The sequence below is a fragment of the Clupea harengus genome, chromosome 21 (genome assembly GCF_900700415.2).
Source record: "Clupea harengus chromosome 21, Ch_v2.0.2, whole genome shotgun sequence".
NCBI classification, from domain to species: domain Eukaryota; kingdom Metazoa; phylum Chordata; class Actinopteri; order Clupeiformes; family Clupeidae; genus Clupea; species Clupea harengus.
The window spans coordinates 14,235,664-14,260,463 of NC_045172.1; the positions used below are offsets into that span (position 1 = coordinate 14,235,664).

Below are 24,800 nucleotides of genomic sequence, written 5' to 3' on the forward strand. Positions count from 1 at the left end.
GACACCAAGGTTCGTTGGAAAAGTATCCTCACTAATGCCTTGGCACTCATATGACAAAGGACGTGCACCCCACCATACATTCTGTTTCTCAGGCGGCCATGCTGTCTTCCAGATTTCATACCGTGGCGTACTTAAACTGTTAAGCGTTTGTAAACTGTTCACTCATGCAGGTTAAGAAGTGCCCACTCTCCCTCATTACATTTATTTGGGCTGTCTCAGGCTCTGGCTCCTCTTCCAGTGCCTGTTTGCATGCCTTCGGGACCTAGCAGGAACCCCACAGCCCTGGCTAATAACTCAGCCGCGAGTAATGCATGGTGTCCTGGAGGTGACTGTGATAAGAGCCACCTGCTCTGGAGACTGCCAGAGCCCACAGGGTGTCTCTCTGTGTGTGTTTGTGTGTTTGTGTTTGTGTGTGTGCGATAGAGGGGGATCATTGTGTGTTTGTGTGTGTGCATGTGTGTATTCTTAAATGTGTGTGTCTGTGTGTGTGTACATGCATATGTGACAATGTGCATTTGTGTGTGTGTGTGAAAGAGAGATTGTCTGTGTGTGTGTGCGTGTGTCTGCGCGCGCATTATCCACAGGAGAAACGTCACTGCCGACTTGTTCTCCCCAGGCTCTGCGGCACTCTGGATGCCTGTAGACGTCTGTGTCTGCCGGTCGGGGTGAGATAGAGTGCAGCCTTGTTGCGTGCACTAGATATCTCTCTCTCTCACACACACACACTTCAGGACCCAGGAGCCTGGAGAGGCTCCGTCAGATGCACCGTGGGAGGCTAGAGGCTTCAAGGGGTGAGAAAGCCAGCTTGTTGTTTGTTTGTTTCCCCCCTGATTGACTGATATGCGCCATTCCTATGAATACAAATGATTGCTGACAAAGTAAGCAGAGGCTCTGAGTTTCAACCCAAAGATTTGATTTCACCGTGTTTAATACAATAATGTGTAAGAAAAGAGAGAGAGAGAGAGAATAAAGTCAGGCTCTGGAACAACAAAGATTGTTGATGCCGTACTGGGCTTATGAACACCAGAAATAACCCACACTCAAAAGCACTGATAGTCACCGTAGTCACCCCCAGCCCCCAGCCTGCCTCTCTCTCTTTCAAATTGAATTGCAAAATCATCTGCGATATAAAAGGCCAGAAGGGAACAAATCAAAACTCTTGGTTTCCTGGACAGGAGATCTGCCGTTCCATTACACACACACACACACACACACACGCTCATCATCCCTGATGGTTACTTCTCACCAGGAGGCCATCCCAGCCCAGACTCTGTGGCGGATGTCGGCACACAGATGACACTATCAGGGCCCAGCCGGAGGTCTGGCATTCCCAGCAGACACCTGGGCAGGAAATCTCCCTGGGTAATCGTCGCAAGGAAGCCGGAGCCAAAGAAGACACACACACACACACACACACACACAAACACAAGCCCTCCTGGTCTGCTCCCTCATTTGCACTTGCAACAGCCCACTGCTGAGCTGCGACTCTCAAGTCCAGGGAGCAGACGGTTTGGCAGGCTTGGGAGAGTGTTTTGTTGTAAAACAAACAAACTCGAAAGCAAGTGAGACACTGAATGCATCTGCCTCCGTGTTTCTCTGTCTCTTTCACTTTCTCCCTCTGTGTATGTGTTGCAGTTATAACAGTAGACACAGCCGTGGTAGACTTTATGGTAAGCTTACTATACCACTCCTCAGAATGTTGCCAAAAGTTCCATTGATTTGAATGGGCCACCCCAATGTAAGGAGATCTAATTTTTCTTTATATTGACTGCTGCAAGAAAGGAATGACTGCAGCCATTGGCATTGCATTAGGACCGGGGGTTGCTGTAGGATGAATGTAACAACATATGCATGTGAAATTTTAGGCAAGCTGTGTGTTTTGATATTTGAGTGTGTGTGTGTGTGTGTGTCTGCGTCTGTGTTACTATGATTAAAAGGCATGCCCTGAGAGGATGTTTCTTTGGAGAAACAATAGGCCAGAGGCTGGAAAATCAGGAAGAAACTTTAGCAGCCAGTCCACCACCTCCCAACCCAGGCTGGCCCCTGTGTGAACCTCTACCCTCTGGTGACCAGGGCAACCAAATATGTAGTGGTTGGGTCAAAAGGTCGACAGCTGACTTTCTGATTAGAGCCGAAGGAAACGAGCGCCACTTAATATCACGCTAAATCTCAGCGCCAGACGTAATTAACCCAACCTGGACCGGGCTAGTCGCCAGACGTGTTTGTGTACTAAAAGTTGGTCTCACAGGAAACAAAAAGCTCAAGAACGGCGTTTATCATATCGAAACTAAACTAATGAAAATCTGTGGAGCCAAAGTGAGCTTGTGCCTTTTAAGAGACTGGGAGAGAGGAGACATGGATTCTCTCAGAGGTTGGTTACTGAAACATTACCACAAGCCCTAATCTTATCTTGGAAAAGCTGCATAAGAAAATGTGCTTTCCCTATGCTTTGTCTTCTGGAACTGTTTACTGTGTTTGTTTGTTTTATTGCCCGGTTTTACAGTTCCCTGGACAGGCCTGGTAAATAAACCTGTTACAATGATTTATCACCTGCACAATAAAAAATAAACACCCCACACCATTGCGCCCCTTGTACCCCGCCAGACCGTTGCTGTTTGTTCTGCCTTTGGCTCCTAGGCTGCTGTGACACCTTCAGATCTCTTTGAAGCGCCCTTAGGTTAGGTTAGGTTAGGTTAGGTTTTGGAACAAAAGTCCCACCCTGGAAAATTCCTCCAAAACACAAAGCTTCTAGTCAACAAAAGCCCTTACGACAGGTGCAAAAACATTTAGCATGGGCTTAACCAATAGCAGAGTGCAAGTCTGCCTTGATTTTGTTCTTCCGCATACCAATAAATTAGAACCCATCAATATATTTAGCTTTAAATTGAAATTTCAGCTCACTTTGTTTGACTTAAGTAGACAAGGGAACAGATTTTGATGAGAAGTAATAAAGGCCGTAGCCTATTCAGTTTTGTTTGTTTGTTTGTTTGTTTGTTTTTCTACACCAATAACAGAAAGTGTATGTTGGTTAGGAGAGTTGTTATTCCATTTATGCTAGCCAGGGATTTAGGTCAGCCACAGCTTAAGCACTAGCGTGCTAAGGAAACAGTGCCAGGAAAAGAAAAAAATTGTGGCCAACCACAGCATGTTCTGAGTAATTAAGCTAAGTGCTAACTACTAGACTAATTCATTTCTTTTTCATTTTTCTGTCTGTCCTCCTCTCGGCCAGTCACATCGGAACATCCCAGTGGTGGCTTGACACCCTGCCAGTGACCTCCGCATGCTTCTGCCCTCAGGATCTCCAGAGGTGACTGGTGGGGTCACTGTCCTCTGTCCTCTCATTTACACAATGACTTCCCCCTGGGCTTTACGGCCCAAGACAATAGGAGTTTGGAAGGCTGAGAGGAGGGAGGGCAAGACAGCCTGCAGAGCTAAAGGTTATCAGTTTTATAACAGGAATTGGAGCCAAAAGCTGGGATAAAGAGGACGTATTCGTTTGGGACAACTGCTTTTTTTCGCGGGGCAGGGGAGACTGCTGACACATCATTAACATTATTGTTAAGGAGACAAGTTCAGAGACAGGACCCTCGCCCCCAGCACTGGTAATTACACGTGGGGACTTAATTGGCTTTCAAACGTAGTGCCTCCATTGTCATGCGGTTGTCGTTTTTTTTTTGCGGTTGTATATCAAAAGGCTGAGGGTTTGCTATCTCTACTCTTGACAGGTTCTGAGAGAACCACCGGGCCACCGTACTCCAAATGGCCGCATGTGAAATGAAAAAAAAGTTTACAGTACAAATAGCATGTGTTTACACAAAATGGACCTGGGCCATCTGAGGCTTAATTGCTGAGCGGTAAACAGCTAATCACGGTACCTTTCTGCTCGATGTTACAACAGACGTAGGCAAGGGTGTGATCAACGTCAGGAGATGAAAAAGGCCCGGTTTTTTAAGAGTTGACCCCTTCAGAAAACATGGCCGCCATACACGGGGATGAAAAGAGGTGGAAAATGCAGGTTGGCAAGCGAACAATGGCCTTGCCAGTTATGATTACTCCTGGCCAAGGCTGTTGCCAGCAAAACAGCCTGTGTTTTATAAGAAACATCACAGTTATTGTGTAATCCATATGCTGGCATTGTGTGTGTGTGTGTGTGTGTGACAAAGACATTGTGTTCTATCCTCTACTTCATTTTTATTCAGTAAATTGAATGAGGAGAAGAATACCTCATGAAAGTAAGGTCAGACGACTTATCTTCTGAGAAAGTCAGATGAAAAGACAATAATAAGTCATACACATTATGTTGTCAGAAAATTCGACTGTAAAAATAATAAAAATTAAAAAAATTAAACTCAGGGGTTTCACTTGTATTGACATGTGTGTGTAGAAGATCAACTAACCCGCAAACCTCCAAATGTATAAAAACTGCATGATTGTGTATCCCATTTAATATTACAGTGGTTTCGTTGTTGTTGTACAGCAGCATGGATATTCCCATAGAGGAACACTGAAGTGAGCCTTAACCCCTCAAGCTAGTGTGAGATGGAAGTGTGTCTTACAGCGGAGCATGCCAAAGCCTGGTGGCCATGAATAATGTGTGAGCCGGGACTGCGTTTCGACTTGTACGGGCGTTGTGTGTGTGTGAGCGTGCGTGCGTGTCAGTGTGTGTGTGTGCGTGCGTGCGTGTGTGTTTGTGGTGGGGTACACCACATCTGCACACCAAATGAGTCTGCAGCATATGTGTTCACCAGATGTGCCTCTTGGGGGAGAGGAAGAGAGGCCGACAGAAACACAACTGTTAAGACAATTGTCAGATTGTATTCTTAACAGATATGGCAGGCAGAGCTTACTAAACAGACATGTGCCTTGGCGGTGGATAATAACTTTTTCAATTTTTTTGGTAGATGCATGAAAGTGTTATTTAAAGACTAAATATGTCTTTATGTAAAGACTAATTTTAAAAAGTTAACACACCATCTATCTGGCTCTTGTCCACCAAATGACCTACTGAACAATGCAGGCACATAGTATTACCTCCTGTGGTGTTGTTGAATTGAATCCTTGCCCTTGGTAAGTCATGCTCTACCGATTGAGGCTGTTTGGTCCATGAGTATCATTTAGTGTAACACTATAAATCAGCTCATGGTTTCTTTTGTTAACGACCACAATATAGCAGTGTTTCACAAGTCAATTCAAAAAGCAATGTAACATATCCTACGCCATTGATATAAGTTACCACTGTATAACAATGTCATAAATGCTTGTAATTCTTTTCTTTTTATAGTTATTTTTTACAGTTAAATGGGTAAAGCTGTAATGGCAACCACAGACAACTGAAGATTAGTTCAACAACAGGAATGGCCATCTATCATAATTTGACCCAGACGTTTTTCTTAGCACAAAGGATAAGTGGAACACGAACTCTACACTTTGCCCTCTGGTTATAATGGATTAGCACGGAGCACACTGGAAGTACTGGGGCCATGGAGACATGCTGGTAGGGCTACAAATCTATGCACACCCAGCACTATGGAGAAATGGATCACTTCATCGCTGGCTATTTGGCTTGGCCACTGCATGGCGGTTTATCTACTACAATCTCCAACACCCTTGACATTTTTTCACTCGCTGGCCCTAAACTAAATAATTAAGTGAACTTTCCCTTACAGTTATTTCCACTTTGATTGGTTCATCCTCCATAACTTCCTCCCAAATATTTGGCACTTAAACCCTGAAGCACGTTTGTTTTTGTTACCGCCCACCGACACGTATATTCTCCTTAACTATTTGTTTGCATTCTACCTCACTTGAAATTTGCCCCCGGATGAAAGCCGCCTCGTGAATGACTACATGTAAATGTGAATGTAAATTAGTTGGTCCTGGGAGCACAGAGGTAACCCTGTGATCTTTGGTAATAAGCCTGTTGATGTTTCTGTTAGATTGAGGGGAGATCACAAAGGCCCCCTTAATAAGGAGAGGAGGAAGTACACACACAACAGAAACAGGCGCACTGTGTTCCTTTCGGATCCCTCTCAGCTGACCCGTCTGTTCGGAGCGTACCTTTGGTGGCTCTGCCGCAGGTTCTATGGAAATGAAGCCAGTGGTCTTCACTGAGGGATGTCTGTCACGTTATACAAATGCATGCAAACTTGCCGATTCGGGGGAACGGCTTCTGTGTGCAGCTTGTGTCAAGTCAAAGCTTGCTGGCTTTACATACCCCCAACAGATAGCGAGGAGACGTGTTCTTTGGGTAGCGGTTGGTGGGCATTTTGCATACAGTATGCAAAGTTCCATACTGTAATGAAAGCCACTGTGTGTATTTCAACTTTACGCACACACACACCCGCACCCACACACACACCCACACACACGCACAGGGTCATGAACACACCAATAAACTCTTCACACACAGCCACTCACACAGTGTTAACTTTGAAACTCTATGTTTGTGAGTTCATCTAAAATAGATGTGAAATAAATGTGGTCATTTATGATTTAACATTAGGGAATAGTTTGAGAATCACTGTCTTCATTTTATTTAACCAGTTTACTCACTGTGATCTGTGATCCCCTCTGTTTGTTATGCTAGTGTCTAAATAACTGTGACTATTTGGTTTCCAGTTGCTTTGACATTTCCCGGTGCATTTCGAGGTGTACTATGAATACAAATACACAAACTGACTCACAAACCTACAAGAGTTACTCATAAAGTTGTGTCCATGGAAGCAGGTTGAAAGCCCATTTACATGAATTTAAACATGAAAAAAAAAAAGAACAGAAAAATCAATCAAAAACTGAATACTTTTCAGAAGCAAATTCAATCCGAATATGCACAGAAAAAATGCCTATGCATCAAATATTGCGCCCATATGCATGAGAAACCAGGAACAAGACTCTATTCGACTCTGCAGTGTGAACGCTACTCCTCAGGTCCCAAAGGGCCAACCAGCAATTAAGCTCAGAGACATGGCTCTTAATATCCACACCGTGCCTGACTCCCATGCCTGCCGGTGTGGTTTCAAACCCTGTTAAGCGTCAATCAAGCATGTGTCCCTGTTGCTTTAGGGTGGGTGTGTCACATGGACAAGCCTATTAGAGCTGTATTAGAACTGTCTGGTGTCTAGTAGTGTAGCGTAGCTATGTAAGTTATCGGTCAGTGTCAAACATCGGCCATTCTGTTAAACAATCAAAATGCTGAGTTTAAAAATGGATTAACAATCTATAACTTCAGTTTAATAATGGATTCACATGACAACGCGAACGTTTGCCGATAACACACGCCGTACGATAATTAACACCGTTACGATAGTAGTGTATTTCCAGTGTATGGAACTCACTTCACCATTATACAAAACAAATTCTGTTTGGCAATTTCTGATAACATCGAGAATGAAATGCATTGACTGTATAATACTATACAGTTAATACTATACTATACTTATATAACAGCAACCAAAATTGTGATCGTTGCTCATGTTAAAAAAATAAAAGACAAACAAGCAAGTGATCATAGGTTTGAAGTATGTTGTTATCTCGAAGCTTTGATGATCTAATCGCCAACATGTTCCCATTGACGGTATCATTTGAATAGATGGATTTTGATTTTAGAGCAAGACTTCAATATGCAAAGCTTGTCACCAACTGAAATAAGTTTTCCCTTGCCGTGTCGCGAACACTCCTCACTGATAACACTTTGTTGGTACACTAAGCACTACATCTAAGTGAAGTCAGACAGACTCCACTGGTGCTGAAGGGAACATTTTGTTGTGCTGTAAAGTGTTTGTCTGTTTGCTCAATTAGAGCTCAACTCGGTGTTCAGTGTCTGACTTTGAAAGGGGGGCCCAGAGGGGATGTTTGAGGGCTCCCTTTTCTCGTCTCCTCTTCTCTTTCTCTTCTCCCTTTTTCTCTTTGCATATCCTCTCTGTTGGGTGTCTTCACTCAAAGAGACACCTTCCAGCTTCCTCCTTCTTCATAGATGAAATGTGGACTCGGATTCAGAAGCCTTAAGTGGATTCACCCATGGCTGTGGAAGAAGGGGAGAGAGGGATACAGAGAGGGAGAGATAGAGAGAGAGGAGGTGAGCTTGCTTGCTGCCAGTGCTGGACACAAAGCTGGGATTGTTCGGCTGCTGTCTGTCTGCTGAGGCTAACAATGTCCCATTCTGTACCTCAGCAGAACTTAATTTATTCCAACTCTATGCCCTGACCTGCAATCTCTCCTCCTCCTCCTTCTTCGCCCTTTCTCTACCATCTAACGACTCCCCCCCCACCACTCACCCGTTCTTACTCTCGGCCCATCCGACCCATCCATGCCTCATCCAACCCCCGCTTCTGCATCCAAAATGCCCCCAACCCCCCCTTGCCCCCCAAGTCAAGGCCCCTGGCAGGATCTCCATTAGACAGACGCTGGTACTGTTCACCCCTTCCTGCGCTGCATCCATTCCAACTTTGGAAAAAAAGAGCGAGAGAGAGAGAGAGCCCATCAAGTGTGTGTTTGTGTGTGTATGTGTTGGTGAGTGGATGTGTACTCATGTGTAGTTTAGTGAGGGCTTAGGTATGTGTGTTACTTATGTGCGGGGAACATGTGTGTGTGTGAGAGTGTGTGTGTATGTTTGTTTCTGTGTGTAGGTATGCGTGTTGACGAGTGTGGTTGAATTTATGTCTGGTTTCTGAGTGTATGTGTGTGTGTGTGTGTATACGTGTGTGCACAAGTGCGTGTGTGGTGTGTGTGTGTGTGTGTGTGTATGTTTGGTTGAGGGAGGGGGTGGGCGGGAGGAGGGATGGCAGGCGAGCGAGAGAGGAACAGAGCCTGCTTTGTTAACAGCAACGGCAAAAAGTTCTGGAACCACGTTCAATCATTTACACTCCATCCTCGGCACCGCACTGCATTAATGCGATCAACATCAAGCCTGTTGCGTTTCTTGCATTTCTTCCACATTCCCCCCCCCCCCCCCCCCCCCCAGTCCTGCCTCCAGTAAGGAGTGAATAGCACACTTGCTAACATTCCAGGCATGCACTCACCAACCACTCCTCCTGACTGCCCCGAAAAGAAGAAAAAAAAGAAAACAACAAGACTACAACAGAGCCTTGGGTATTGAAATGGGAAAAGAAGCCAAGGAACCAAAAAGCTTAGCTTGGCAGTGATGACGTTGATTCTTAATAAGTAACTTCCTAGGCATGGAGAGTGCTACAGTGGCCCGAGGGGGAGATTAGAAAAAAAAAAAAAGAGAGAGAGAGAGAAAAAGAAAGAGAGAGGGCACAGGGAATTCTGTGGCACTGAAAACTAGTCAAACTAAAATGGGGTGCAGTGCTGTGCATTTGTCCAAGCGGAGATTTTTACAGCCACAAAATAGAAATGTCTGGTATGTTCACAGTGGAACAGGGTGTTATGAGAAAAAGTTAAATCACACACACACATACAAATCCCTCAGCTTGTAAACATGTGTTCAATTATTGTTCAACACCGTTTGGTGGGGATTGGATTCGGTCACTTTGACAGATACACAGCCCTCAGAGGAAAAAAAGACATCTTTAATCAAGACTCAGATGACACCGTACACAGACTTTCACAAAGAGAAAACACATATAGCCTCTAAACCAGTCTTCTTATACTTGCTTACTATATTCCATAACTCCATATGGAGTACCACAGCATACTGGCACATATTTTCCATGTATTGCCAATATAACCCTATTAGGCCTGTATAGTATTATATAAAAGAATTAAAATAATTATATATATATATATATATATATATATTATAAAATGAGGCATTTTCACAATTCACAACATTAGGGAATGCTGATGTCCTGCTTTCATACAAGGAACAGGTGGGAAAAGAAAACAGTCCATCTCTTTTTAATGTGTGGAACACTTTTCATGCAGACGAGTCAAGCTAGGCTATGTTCTCCGTACTTGAAGAAATTGCTATTGGATAGCTCCCAAAAATGATTGAATACAATTTTAAGATACAAATACAAGAGATAAAATAAAAGCCTAAAATGTTTTGGGACATGTACAGTATAACATTCAGCAGCATGTGTTAGATTCTTCATGACTTTCTCTGAAGAAAAGGACCTCTGCCTCAGATGACCAGCCCTTGGATAACTGCACTCTAACTATGTGTGGGTGGACAGACTGGCATCTTGTCTCCTGAGCTGATCCTGAGCTGATGTCAAGCTCGGTATTGTAATGGTGGCTCTGACTGCGCTACCGTGACTAGTGCCGCCCATCACCAGTCCTCGGACCAGCGCTTTGCAGTCATATGGCCTGGCAGAGTCGAGGGTAGCACTCTCATCAGTCTTCACACAAACACACACATACACACACACACTGCCAAGATGAACCAACAATCCTCTGCATTGTGAGAGTGGGCTGGATTGTTCTGGCATCTGGTGAGACTGTTTGAAGCAGCCATTTCGGAACGTCAGGCGAAAGTGGATCAGGAGAGAAAGGGGTGAGAGAGTGAAAGAGCTCTTTGCCAGTCGCCCCCTGTATCTTTGTCTTTTTTTTGGGGCCAGAAAAACGAATCCTTCCCTGACCAGACTGTTGAGCTCTGTCAGCAGAGATGAGGCCTTCCACCGAGACATAAGGGCTTTTATCCCCAGAAATATGTTCCTCCACAGCTCAAAACTGGAGTTCTTCTGCCGTTTTCTTCTTTTTTTTCCCCCTTTTTGCCACACCGCAGTGTTTCTCAGCACAGGCCTTAAGGGTTTTGCTGTACTTGTCCCTCAACTTACAGATTTTGTGTCACTGAATAACTTAAGTGGGAACTTGGCCAGGGAGCTATCATCACGCAGCAGCCCTGACAGAAGTGCAGCGGAGCTCCCTGCCCCAACGCGGTCGCCTGTGTTAGTGAATGGCATTCACCTGAAGGAAACGCCCTGTCTGAAAAGCCAAAACAACAACCCCTCCAGCCCCAGGCAACCCCAGAGAGCTCCTGAATTCGGCACGGGACCGGCCCAGGTCTGGGCCAGTTGCGGCCCATCTCCAGTCACTCTCTGGGCCCCTTATTAGCACGTCATGAATAGAGCACTGCTTTTCAACAGGAAAAGGGGAAGCTTTAAACCACAGGGGGTCGGCTCAAGATTTCCACACGGGCATGAAGGGGTTGGGTGCCACATAATTGGGCACAGTTTACATATGAATGCAGGAGTCTTGTTTTTGTGTGCCTACGAGACCTTGAATGGGGGGGGGGGGTTTAAAGTGTAATGATAAACTTTTCCATGTGTGCCGTTTAGATTTTTCAAAGGGGTTTGTTAGCTAACGTACTGCATGGACAATGCTAGCCGAGGCAAATGTCACTGTAACACGGGAAGATAATTGGGCTAGATTGGAGACTGCGGTGTGTTCCCTATGTGAAATGCCACAGGGACTTTCTTGTTTCAGCTCCGTGAATCTCTGCGAGGTGATTTATGCTGCTTTATCCACTGGCCTCACCTGTATGACTAATCGTGTACATACTGAGCAGCTCTGTTTTCACGCAGTCACAAAGCCCACTCAGTTCAGCTTGTTCCTGTCACAGTTTTCACACTAACTGTATTAAAGGCATTTTTTTTTGTCAGTACATATTCTGATTAAATTTGCTATTAGGAAAATATTCAGTTAAAGATTTGTTTTGTTTTGTTTATGTTTTGTTTTGTTAGCAGCAAGCCTATATGTTTAAGTCTGTGTAAATGGGCTTTCTATCTGTTTGCATGAACCAAATGTGAGGCCACACCTGCATTGCTGTACACCGGCAGTGCTGTGTTTTCTGGAAAGTATTCGCCTGTAACTAGAGAGGCCCCTCCATATGTTCAAAAACACCTGAAAAGCAGGGGAAAAATCACCTCTGGAACAGGTCCTCATTCTTTGTCTCTTTCCCCGTGTAGCTAAAGAAATATTTATCCTTTAAGAAGTAATTAAGTACCTGAGTACCTGGGAGGGTTTTTTTTTTTTTTTTTCTCTCTCTCTTTTCTCTCTGTTTAATTTTCTCTTAGAACCCTATTCACCCCCCTCTTCCTCCTCTTCCTCCCCCCGGCGGCTGACAGGCCAAGGCCTCCTGGTAACTGATTCATTCCGCACTCCCCTCCAGCGTGGGGCCACAGTCCCCCGAGCAAGTGGGCTTAGAGATTCCTGGGACATTATTTATGAACGCGCCCCCCCCCCCCCCCCCCTTCCGTTTGGGCCCCCCACCTCATCCCTCTTCCCCTCCCCTCTCCTCCTCTCCCTTCTCCTCTTATCCTCCCCTCTCCTTCGAGGACCCTGGCTGCAGGGCTCGCGGGCTCGGGCAGGGGTTTGGTTTTTCTAAGGAGCCCTTTCTTCTGGGTCACGGAGCCCAGGTGACCACAGGAAGTAGTTGAGAGGTTTTCCAGCCCTGAGCGCATGTGGCCGTCTCCCCGCAGGAACTTCCTATTTTGGCTGCGGCCGTTTCCAGCAGGCCCTCACAGGCTTCAACCCACCACCTTCCCCCCCCACACACACACCGCCTTCCTCACTCCCTCCCGTCCCTCTCCACCACCAGAGTACTGTGTGTCAGGGCACATTAGCGCTTGTTTTGGGAGTATGGAAAACGGCGGGGTTTTTTTTTCTCCACTGACGAGTGTAGGCTGTGATTGCCTCTTTTTTTTCTTTTTCTCTGTTTCTTTTTATTTTGACTCACTTACACCCCTGACAGCATTACAGAGACTACTGTATGGGAAATGTTCCAAACAAGAATCAGAATCGGTCTTATTTGCAATTTAGCTCTTGACACAGTCTGGAAATATGACCAATTCCATGAGTGCACACTGTGAGTACACACGGTGAAACAGACGAAGATGAAGCCCGTGGCCAGAGTACTGAGCTGCAAAAATAAAGAGGTTTGCGGTCATTACAAGATCATTTTATACACCATTTAACCAGTCGAGTTATTCCAAAACGCACCATCAGACCGGATTTTCAACCGAAGGGGTACATTAGGTAGCAGAGCGGTGAGAGGAATGCTTATGTCAGGGTCTGTTCAATGCACACTACCAGCCATTTATGTTCCTCTCCATTACAATCAAAAGCCATTTGCGCAGAAATGTACAAGGAAGGCTGCTATACGTGTTGTGACGGTGTCTTCATTTGCTTGTCAATTTGGCACAATTTCCCTACAATTTAGCAGTAGCCTTAATACAGAACAACTCTTTCTACATTCATCAACCTGAAATGGCGAAGCCTAAGCGCCTCTGTTATGGCTGGCCCCTCTCCAGACGCACTTCTCTGCGTATGGCTTCCGTGCTGAAATTACGTTTTCCTGTGAGCTGTGGACTTTAAGTCGCGAACTGAGGCACTGTAAAATGTGTCTCTGTGCCACATCACAGAGGAGGAGGAGGAGGAGGAAGAAAGAAAAGACCCTCACAGCCACACAACAATGTAACAAAACAGCAACTCTATCTGTTCTCCGGCCTTATCCCTGATAGTGACCTCTCACAAAAGACCCTTTGTTTTCTGAAATATGGCACCTGTGCTCATTTCACAGATGATACCCTCCACAGAGTCCTTCTTTCCTCCTTCCTCTCACGCTCTCTCTCTCTCTCAATCACTCTCTCTCTCTCCCTCTCTCTCAATCACTCTCTCTCTCTCTCTCTACCTTCTCTTCACCCCCCCTTGCTTATTTTGAATTGGGTTGGAATCTCTGGCATGCCAACCCTCCTCCATCATGCCACTGACCATTTTATTTTGTCTTCGGTGGGCCGTGCACAAGACCTCACCTCAGTTGCCGTCGGTGGGGTGGTGCGCGCGGGGGGGGGGGCTGTCAAGAGTGCTGCACCTGCATCCCGTAACCTGACACCCCGGCCCTCGGCCCCCGGCCCCCTCATAGTTGTGTGACAGACTCAAGAGATCAATTTCCTCCCATTTGGAGGAGCGGGGGGAGCTGTTCTGACAAGGCCCAGACTCAACCCCTCATCCTGGGCTATCAGGGGCAAGTTAGTAGTGGTTGTTTAAGGAGGGGCTTTGGGGGGATGGTAGTTTAGATTTGAACATTGTTATAACAGCGCTAAATGGATATATTTTATAAAATGCAATGCACTCAATATAATACAAATTGAAAAATGCCAGGTTAACATGGCTGCTACCCTCATATCGGGATAGCTCTGCTTTACACCACTGAGACCGTATGTTCTAGTACAAGAGAATTTGTAAACCATATGCCTTTATAGCATATGCCATCTGGCTTTAATATATATATATATATATATATATATATATTTGTTGATAACTTGATGGGGTTGTAGGGGTGGTAGTGTGGAGGCAGGAGATCTAGTAGTCCCAGCACCACACTTCAAGGCTGATCTCCTCGGAACATGTGGTCAGTCCATCATGAGATATGACCCGCTCACCGACAGCCCAGCTCACGAGAGCCTGCTAATGTCTTTGCACTTCAGCACCTGGTTGTTATGGTGACGATTTTTAGGGAAGGGACAAGGGTGTTTTTTATGTCAAGTTTTGCCATCAACTCGCTGCTCTGTGTTGAACATATTTTGAACCTTTGGTTGTATTATTAAGGAAGCCATGTAAGGTTAAGTAAAATGCTTGCAATGGACAAGGCAGGGCCTGGTAAGGTGAAAAGACTCACTGCATGATTAATATCAATATTAATATAATATTTTTTTTGTGTTTAGTGAGAAAACATTTATGATGCCCTCCGAGCACCCCCGGCCATGAACTCAATGTCTCATTCTTTCCCAAATCCTCTCCACCCCATCTCTTTTCCTCTCTTTGCCCTCCTACAACAAGCCCTTTCATATGTTATATATTATGCCATTATATTTTATATACATTATACGATAGCAAACTGTGTATATAATCTCCCAAACACCCCCCCAAAAAATCCCAAATCAGACCAACATTTTGACCAACACCAGCAAGTAACAGAGAGATTGAAAGATACCGTTTCTTCTAGATTGAGATAATTTGTCAAACTACCCTTCAGACCTCCAGAGGTTTGGTCATGGACATATCTACAGGTGGAGGAGAGAAGTCCATAAAAAACTGAACAAACCCATGAGTAACCCTTTTCAGCCAGTGAAGGGGAGATGTGTGTGGGTGTTTGTGTGTGTGTGTCTGAGAGAGAGACAGAGCATATGTATGTGTGTGTGTGTGTGTGTGTGTGTGTGTGTGTATGTGTGTTCGAGAGAGAGAGAGAGCATATGTGTGTGTGTGTGTGTGGTTGTTGGGGTATCCGTCTTCGTTACAGCCACCTTGTGCCATTCCCCAAATCTGTTTGAGATTAGGTCTAAAAATAAATGGGCGCAGCAGAGGAATGTTTTCTTGTGAGGAGATATTGGGACCAGCTTGCATGATAGAGCAGCTTGGCAGCGTGGATCGGACCTCCCGGGTGCCAGCAGCACCACCCAAGCCAGCCTTCAAATCCTTTCGGATATTGCCTGTTTGATAGAATAACATCACAGGAAACTACTCAGAATGTCACTTTCTTTCTCTTTTCCATGTGTGTGTGTGTGTGTGTGTGTTTGTGAGTTTTTTGTGTGGGTTTTTCCATGTGTGCGTCTGTGTTTGTGGGTGTTTGTGTGTGTGTATGTCTGTGTGTCTCAGTGCATGGTGTTTTAGCGATTTAGTGGCACTGCACTTGGTTGAGCTACTTAGCGTTCCAACGAGTTTAGCTGAGTTCATATTTTTACATTCCGACCACAGATTATACATTGCCAAAGAACATCTGCCAGTAATATAGATGTATATTTGTGTGGGATCCTCAAAACCATAACACAGAATACAGCATTTTGGGCCGCCTCACTTCATTTTGCTCTGTAATGTTACTCTCATCGAAAGCAGAACGAATAATATAACTCTTACAAAAAGGATAATACAATATCGAATACGTCATAAGCAAACAGGATTATGGTTATGGTTGAACACGATTTTAAGTCCAGGAACAACGGTGTAATTTGGCAAGTTAAGGAGCGTGCAGTAGTTTGGCGGGCGAAAGCAAAAGAAAAAGTAAAAAAACAAAGCAGAAAGCTTTGTGCTGCAAACGGAACAAGAGCATTTGTGTGAAGAGGCTGAACTCACCGAGGAATGCTGCGAGTTTTTGCGAGCTGCAATTTCCTGTCAAGGTGAGTAGGTGTTCAGTTCCTGTGTGAGACTGCGAGGTGTCAGGGGTGCGCCGTGGCCGGATGAAGCAAGGGGTCTCGAGGTTCACTGTAGCCTCTAATGACTCCCAGGCTCCTTTCTTCTCTAACAATACGGCATCAGCACTCCTCCACTCTCTCTTTTTGTCCTGGGCTCTAACCTTTACCGTAACAACACCAGCTCTCTCTCAATCCTTGAAAGGCCTGCTGGACTAATAGAAGAGTGCCATGGTATATTTTTAAAGGATACCTAGGAGATGTGGCGTTGTTGGTGAACACAGAACATCACAGTCACCAAGGTTCCAGTCAGAAAAACGTTTGGATTTTTTTTGGGTGAGAGAGTGAGTGACCACACGTGAAACTGATACGCGGGGCCTTTAATTGTTTCTTTGTTTTAATCAGCGGACAATGTTGTGTTGCTTTTAATTTCGGGTGTCATCCAGTCCGTGCTTGCTCTGCTAATAAAAGAAAGCTATGTTTTATTTGCGTTTGGGATTGAATTAGGATCGCCCTGCTGGTGCCCTCCGCCCCACCCCCATCTGAACGCTACCATGTCAAAACACCTCGGGTGAAATGTCCCAACCGGCGGGGACAAGCCAGCTTTTATTATGTGAACACTGGGACTCAAAACAGACATTACCCATCGTTTTCTTTGCATTTCACAGGCTGTAAAACTATGAAGGAGTGTTTCGAAAATTGATGTTTGATGTTTAAGGTTTGTTTTATTTCAGGCGGCCATGTTTTCACGTTTGGGATTGGTCACGTTGTCTCTTCTTAAGTAAAAGAATGAGAACAAGGACAACAACAAACACAGGAAACAAATCTGCTTGTCTTCTATAATTAAAAGGACAGTGTATCTATCTATCGTCACTCTCACCTTTGACCTTATAATTTTTTCCATGCATGAATGACTGACAAGCTATTCTTTCCTTTCAAATTCCTGTCGAATGGCCCTCTCTTGTGATCTCATATACAGAGAGCCCTTACAGTGTCAAACAGTGTCACTAATACTGAGACCATGCAGTCAAACGCAAGTTTTGCAGTTTCTGAACTGTATACCTTCATCGCGTGTCCTTTTTTTCCCCATAACTTCATATAAATAAAATACACCAGGAAAAAATATGTGTCTGCAGTCTTATTCACCAAAAAGTATATATTCAGATTATAAGGTGTTCATAATGCCTCATAATCATTGACATAAGTCAATATAAGTATTTATACATAGTAATGACTGCACTCATAAAGCATTGCAATGTTTTAGTATAAGCCCTTAGAGCTTAAAAGATCAGAATACGTAATAAAGCTTCTTTTATCTCTTGCTAATGGCACTGATTACATCTTTACCTTATGTGAAATGCTTTTTATTCACCACATGCTCTTTATGAAGCCATACAAGCTTTCATAACTACAGTAGTTGTGTGGGGCTTATATTGCATCATAACTCTTTACGTGTGCAGTCATGTCTATTTATATAGACTTATGTCAGACACTATGATGCATTATCAATACTTTATAAATGTGTTTATAATGCTTTATGGATACTAAAATACATACTGGGTTTTAGGTCAAGTGTTACCGTATATGTTCTACCAACCTGTTTGTGTGTAATATTGCCTATAGTTATGACCAATCCATAAAAATATACACCTATTACTAGAAGTAAACTTTCTTTCAGGGTAAATCCGATGTATTTGAGCCCTGGCCTATGGAAAGATAAGGAAGTGTGGGATTCATCCGCTGTGGATGCAGAGCTGGCAGCCTCAACCCTATCAAAGGCCTTGCTTGGCTCTGGCCGGTCTGCTATCAGGCCCTGGTTAGTGTTTTCACTTCACGCCTGTGACAAGCCCGCGTGCCAAGCCAGCACCCTTACAAGGTGTCTGTGCTTGGTGTCACAAGTATATTGTGGTGTGTGTGTGTGTGTGTGTGTGTGTCTGTATGAAGGTGTATATACAGTAAGTGTGTTTGTATGTATGGGTTCGACTGGATGCCTAGACCTATATCAAATCAAGCCACAGCTCTCCAAAGTTTTCAAACTGCTCCCTACCCTTTCAAACGTTTTGTCCCAGCTCATACCTGCATTCTCTTCGTCTTCGAATGCTTAGAGTTATCCGCACACACTTCTATCATGAGCAGGATGACCAGCACCATGACTGAAAGGCCAAACGGACCTGAGAGCACAGTGCTATCCCTCAGGCTGTTTGTATTTCCCCTCTCTCCTGGGGTTGTAAAGAGGGGGTCTTGCAGAGCATAACGGAGCCCAGATCTGAACATTGTTCATTTTAATAGCCGCCACAGAGCACCAAAATGTCCGTCGCCTCCAGGTTTATTTTTGTATTTCTTTTTTATACCTATTTTTTCCCATTTGCTCTGGGAAACCCTCTCTGCAGCTGTCTGAGTTATAACAAACTCTCCCCACACCAGGGAACCTCCTCCGCTCTCTATAAAAGCCCTCTTTCGATTTATCTTTCCTTCCACGTTCTGATCTCTGACACTGTTACTATCTTTCCATCTGAAACATTAAGATACACACACACACACACACACACACACAAACGTTGCACAGGCTAACATTAACATGTCATACCCAAAAGAAGTAGACCATTTTTCATAGCACACGCGAAAAGAACCGAAAGACGAGAGAAGGAAAGGGTAAAAGCAAAAGAGAGAGAGAGGGAAAGAAAGAGCGAAAGTATGCATCTGTGTGAATTATGACAGGTAGTTCCCTTTGCTTCCTTCAGTGTTTATGAAACTGACCCCTTTTATGCAAAGACGAATCTGGGTAGTTCCATCATGAGTGCTATTTCATAGCTCTGACAGGAGTACATGATAACACAAGGCCAGACTCATTTTTCTCCAGTTCTAACCTAAAAAAAAAAAACGATGGTAGATGCCGTGCCTTGGACTGTGCGCTGGGTTTGCATCCCAAGAGGGAAAAAGGAACAAGGAACTTATGAGCACAGCGAGTGCAGGTTACATCGTTGCTCGTTTGATTTCCAAATTCAGTTCCCCCATGACCCTCATTTGGATTTGTGTATGTGATTAAACAGCTTTATGACAGCCCTTTGAGAGGGATTATGATGGGAACTGCTTGTGAACTATGTCCTTATCTGAACTATAGAGTACCGCAAGTAAACATTTATAAACCATCAAAACAAAGAGCTGTAAAGTAAACACATACTGATTAATTTACAGAACATGGCCTTCCTCTCCATTGCCAGCTCAGAACATGAATGTTGAATGCATCCATATTCTATTTCTAGATTGAGTTTCAGTGGTTTTGTTGTTTGAGAAGAAAATAACTAAGTCCTTTGTTTGTAGAGGCCATATTTGCATAAAAGTAATTTCACCCCCATTTTTCTGTTTGTTATTTCAATATGTGATTCAACAATCTGCAGTTGTAGCTCAAAAGAAGTGGGCGCAGAGATGTTTTAGATCTTATTATTTGTGAATAGCCTGCTTAATACCAACAAACCCATATGCACACATACCCAAACAGAAGCAAACATTAACCCAAACAACACAAATAGGTACCCCCTCCCCCCAACACACGTACCAACTCTTACACACACACACACACACACACACACACACACATACATTGAAATGTACATATTCACACACAAACACAAACATATACAGATAGACACATGTATACACACAAACATGTGCACACACACAAAGCAGCTATACACAAGCCATAGAGACTGCGCATGAGCGAAACTGAGCATGTAGTAGTCCGCATGCGCTCAGTACAATAAGGTCGTACTGCGCACGCGCTCATCTTGTTCGTGTCCGCTTGTGTACTTGGGACACACCAGCGCGCACGTCTGTATCCGTATTGCACAAAGCCGCGTCCGCAGAAGTGTACCTCGGCCTTAAGCCCGTGGTGGCTTTGCTTCCCTCTCTGTGTTTTTCCCCTTCCCTGACTTGACTGTCAGGCCTGTGGAGCTGGTGTGTGTGTCTTTGTGTGTCTGTCTGTGTGTGTGTGTGTGTGTGTGTGTGTGTGTGTGTGTGTGTGTGTGTGTGTGTGTTTGAGAGGGGGATCACTGTTGCTTTCAGGATAACAATTGGCCCTAAAGCTGTAAAGCGCATGAAGCGCCCTGGTGTCGCCCAGGCTCTCCAGGGCCAGTTAATGATTCGCGGGTGCCGGCCGCCTCTCTTTCCTGCCTGCGCCAGACTTTCGGTTAAATTCCTTTATTAGTCTTTGTCCCTGGAGAGACAGAGAGAGAGGGAGAAAGAGAGAAACACACACACACACACACACACACACACACACACTCAGAGAGAGAGAGAGAGAGAGAGAGAGAGAAAGGCCAGGCCACTGTAAAGGACGCAGTCAGCCCTTTATTACACAATATGTCAATCAGAGGCCACGGAGAGTCCTGAAGCAATGGTTGAGCTGTAAGTAAATAAGCTCGCTCAGACCCTCTGCCAAGCGGTGCCATGCCGCATCGGTAATGCAACTGTAAATGATTTACTCCCCACACCTCACTGGGGTCTGGAGGACCTGTGGAAAACAATACAAACAAAAACACAAGGACTGAAACACAAAGCGTATGGAGGTGAAAACAACAGAACAGTCAATACCTATGCTAAAACCTTCACGTAAGCTCCCGAAGGAGTTGTGTTGGTGATTTGACATAAGATATGTGGTTATCCGCCGCTCAAATGTGTTGCGTTTTTTACATGTTGTACTTTACAGTATAGCCTTTTGGCTTCACTCTTTACAGGGCCTTACATTGTTCAGTCCGTACATTCCTTGTACAGTTTTGTATAATGATTATTAAAACAGAGCACTGACTACGAACTTAGTTCAGCTCGGATATGCTTAAGGTGTGTTGGGTGACTATTTACAGTGCTTTCCTCTTACAAATATATGAGGGTGTCTGCATGAAGAATAACACAGATGTGAGCAAAGGGCAGAGACTATCAAGAGACTGTCCTTATCCACGGCAGTTAGTTACAGTGAAACCATCTGCTTCATTTCTGGACATGCTGGCCTGACAAAACATTCAGCACTTTATGTAGGATGCTTCCCCCAGACTTCCTTTAAGGTATGTGCCTGTGTCTGTGTGTATGAGCATGTGTGCGTGTGCGTGTGTGTGTGTGTGTGTGTGTGTGTGTGTGTGTGTGTGCGTGTATTAGGGACCCTCCTCCACAGGGATGGCTAACAGGCGGTGTTCTAAAGACATGCTTGGTTCTGCTCTCTCCCTCTCTCTTTCTCTCTCCCTCTCTCTCTCTGTCTGCTTCTTTTCCTCGCTAATTAAGCCCTGGCCCCTTCGGCTACAATGATGCAGAGATCCTTTGCTCTCTAACTCAATTAGCCGTGCCGCTTTGCTAGGCTAGGCCGCTGCCTTTCCCCCCCCTGCGCTGGAATCCGTCGCCCCGAGGCGGGATTGTTCACTTGGAAGGTGTTTCCGAGATCTGATGCACGCTGACGCCTGTTGCGTAAGCCTAGAAGGCCTCTTCCTTTTTTTTTATTCCCCGTGCCACGGCCATCCCAGATTTAACCTTTCTTGTTTGTTCTTCCTTTCTTTTTCTCACCAGCAACGCTCGTTTCATCTGAAAGGGAAAGGGATAATTGATAGCGCTCGTAGGGAGAAACGATTCCAGGCCTCCCAGGTGTCTACGCCTGTTATCTTTATGTGTGCACACGTGGCTCCTTTTTTTGTTGTTGGTTTTTCAAACCTAAAATCAAATCATCTTTGATGGCTGCAAGCAAGTAGAACACCCTCTCTCTCTCTCTCTCCCTCTCTTTCTTTACCCCCCCCCTCCCGTGTGCCGACTTGACAAGAGCATGCAAAGATCATGTTGAATTTTACAGCCGAGTGTTTTCATTGACTTGAGTGGCGGTTGGCCTGCACACACCACACCGCCATCTAAGCACGTTTTTTTTAATGCAGAGACTGAGAAGACTTCAAAGGCAAGAGCCAGGATGAGCTGAGCACTTTTGCTGTCATTTAGTGTTCTTTTTTTTCCATGCAGTGAGAATGAGGTGGTTTGTTTCCACAGGAAGCTAAGACCTCAGCTTCTGAGAAGAGACCACGGCGCTGTCAAGTAAGTCAGAGCTCTACGGTGGCGGCCATATCCTGCCACCGGGTTCTCATTCGAGTCGGTTCGTTCTTGGTATGTACTTAGTACCGTTGTTGAGCGTGTGTGTGGTCAACCATGTCAAACTGCGTGAAGTGTGTGTAATGTCACACACATTGTACTGCCCAAAACTATCATGAACAATATGTGTGATTATATGTGTGATGGGTTAATAAATGTGTCTGTGTGTCTCCTGAAAGTTTATTATTCATGTGTCTGTTGTCATTTTTGTTGTTCAGTGGAATTTTTTGGTTGTTTTGGAGAGAGAGAGAAAGATTGAGAGGGTGAGAGAGGAGAGAGAGAGAAAAGCAGAGGGCCCTGCAATTATAGAATTTACCCCCCCCCCCCCTTCATTTTTTTAATCCAATCTTTGCAAGCCCTTTGGGTGGAGCTGGAAGCTCATTGATACAAGAATGGACTACGTTCTCTTTGGGAAAAAAAGATGATTCCTTGCATGGTCTAAGCTTCCATGGGGGAGAGGCAGAAGGGGGGGGGGGGGGGGGGGGGTGCAGGACTTTTGTGCTACTCTGTAACCTCAGTCAGAGTTCCCTACTCTGACTCACCATGGAGTGTCCTCTTGTCTCGCTCCAAACAACATGTCCCATTAATACAGGGTAGAAAGTTGTGCTCTGGGTCCTGGTGCGACAGAACCCCCAATGTTAAACAGAATACGGAAAAGGCTTTATAATGTTTACGGAAGAGGCTATTACTGGCTCCAAGAGCCAGAGAGGGGAGGGGAGGGGAGGGAGGGGGAGGAAGGTTGCCTGCCACAGGGGCCCTGATAAAACTCGGATGGAGCACAGATGAACTCTCTCCCTCTCTTTTTTTTTCTTTCTTTCTCTCTCTCTCTCTCTAGCTACCATCCCCCACTGGTTGGTGAGTGAGCGAGCAACTCATCCGCTCTGCTCTCTCTCCCTCTCTCTCTGTCTCTCCCACTCTTCTCCCTCCCTCCCTCCCTTTCTCTCTCTCTCCCTCTCACTCTCTCTCTCCCACTCTCCTCCCTCCCTTTCTCTCTCTCTCCCTCTCTCTCTGTCTCTCCCACTCTTCTCCCTCCCTTTCTCTCTCTCTCCCGCTCTCTGTCTGTCTCTCCCACTCTCCTCTCTCCCTCCCTCTCTCTCTCTCTCTCTCTCTCTCTCTCCCTCTCTCGGCGCGCATTGCTGTTTGATTGCCTAAGCCCGGTGGTCAGACAATGGGAGCATGAAGAATGGGCCGCTTCCTTCCTTCCTTCCTTCCTTCCTGTGGGGTTCTGCCTTGGTGAGCAGGCTCAATAGCCCTCTGCTTCACAGCAACGTTCGAGCGCGGGGCCGCCTAAAACCAACAAAGAGACATTCTGGGGGCATTTCCAATTGCTCCTCTGCCAAGTCACTGCACACAAACACACAGACACACACACTGAAGCACTCTCTCTCTCTCTCTCTCTCGCTCTCTCTCGCTATCTCCCCCCCCCCCTTTTTTGGATAAGTTAGCGTCTCTTTGGCTGTTTGTGTGTGTGTGTGTGTGTGTGTGTGTGTGTGTGTGCGTTTTTCAGCCTAATCTAGATTTCATAAAGTGAAAATAAAACAAAGAAAGAAAGATGGAAGAAACTGGGTTGACCTTGGTCAATAAAGAAAACTTAAAAAAACTAGACACAAAGGTGTGTGATTGTGTGTTTTAGATTCTATCCAAGCCAGACTGAAATTCAGACTTGACACAAGAGTTCATTTTTTTGTGTGGTACACATCAGGGTTGCACACCATTCCCTTTTACCTGGATCTAGTTTCCTACGATCTTTATCAAGCTGGCTTCTCACGGGGCGGAAGTCATTGTTTTGGCTGTTGCTGAGCACAGTTGCCCACATACGGGAACACACATACGGGATTTATCTATCAGTTGGCCATTGTGAAAATCTATAGCCCCACATGGCAGTTCATCGACGTTGCTAAATTTAGCTGCAAGAGAGGAAGGAATCAATTACATTTTCCCCTCTCGAATATGTGTTGGCTGCAGATAAAGGGAGGCTGTTTGCAGGTGAATTTGGTGCCCAGCCCTCGATCCTGGCCAAGATTATGAGAGGACCATGACCGGTTTGGGAAAACCTAATACTGCTGGAGGGTTTTGTGTTTAGGTGTCTCCTCGTTTGCCTGTTTACCCAGACTGATCCCCAGCCTGGGTGTTTTTCGGTGTGACCCATTTTCTCTCTGTGGAAATCTATATCTCTCCATTTCACGTGAACTCTGCGTGCACCCAGCACGGGCGCCCTCGCTCGCAGTGTGTTCAAAAGGGTGTCATTTTTCCCTGCTGAGCTCTTTCGCTCCTTTTGTGCAATCTATCGCTAACCCATAACAACGTGCCCAGGGAGCTGGTGTGTGTGTGTTTGTGTGGGTGTGTGTGTGTGTTGCACACAAGCAGAGGCGGCACCATCAAGTGCGCTCACACACACTCACGCTCTGTCACACACACAAACACTCTCAATCACAAACACACACCTTCACCCTTTCACTCTCCCCCTTCTGTCTCTTTCTCTCACACATACACACACAACATCCCCCCCCCCCAACTAAGTAACCCTACATGCATACAAAGAAGGGCCAGGTAGTTGAGGGCGCTAAAGGAAATTGAGGCAACCAGGGCCAGAGAGAGAGA

At 45.3% G+C, this 24,800-nt stretch overlaps 1 long non-coding RNA gene across 1 annotated transcript; it reads left to right on the forward strand.

Annotated features, from left to right (window-relative positions):
* Positions 1 to 697: 697 nt before the first annotated feature.
* LOC116218208 lies at positions 698 to 3,775 on the forward strand. The gene is made up of 2 exons (XR_004162736.2): positions 698 to 791; positions 1,250 to 3,775. It is a non-coding gene; the product is annotated as an uncharacterized LOC116218208 (long non-coding RNA).
* The last annotated feature ends 21,025 nt before the right edge of the window (positions 3,776 to 24,800 follow it).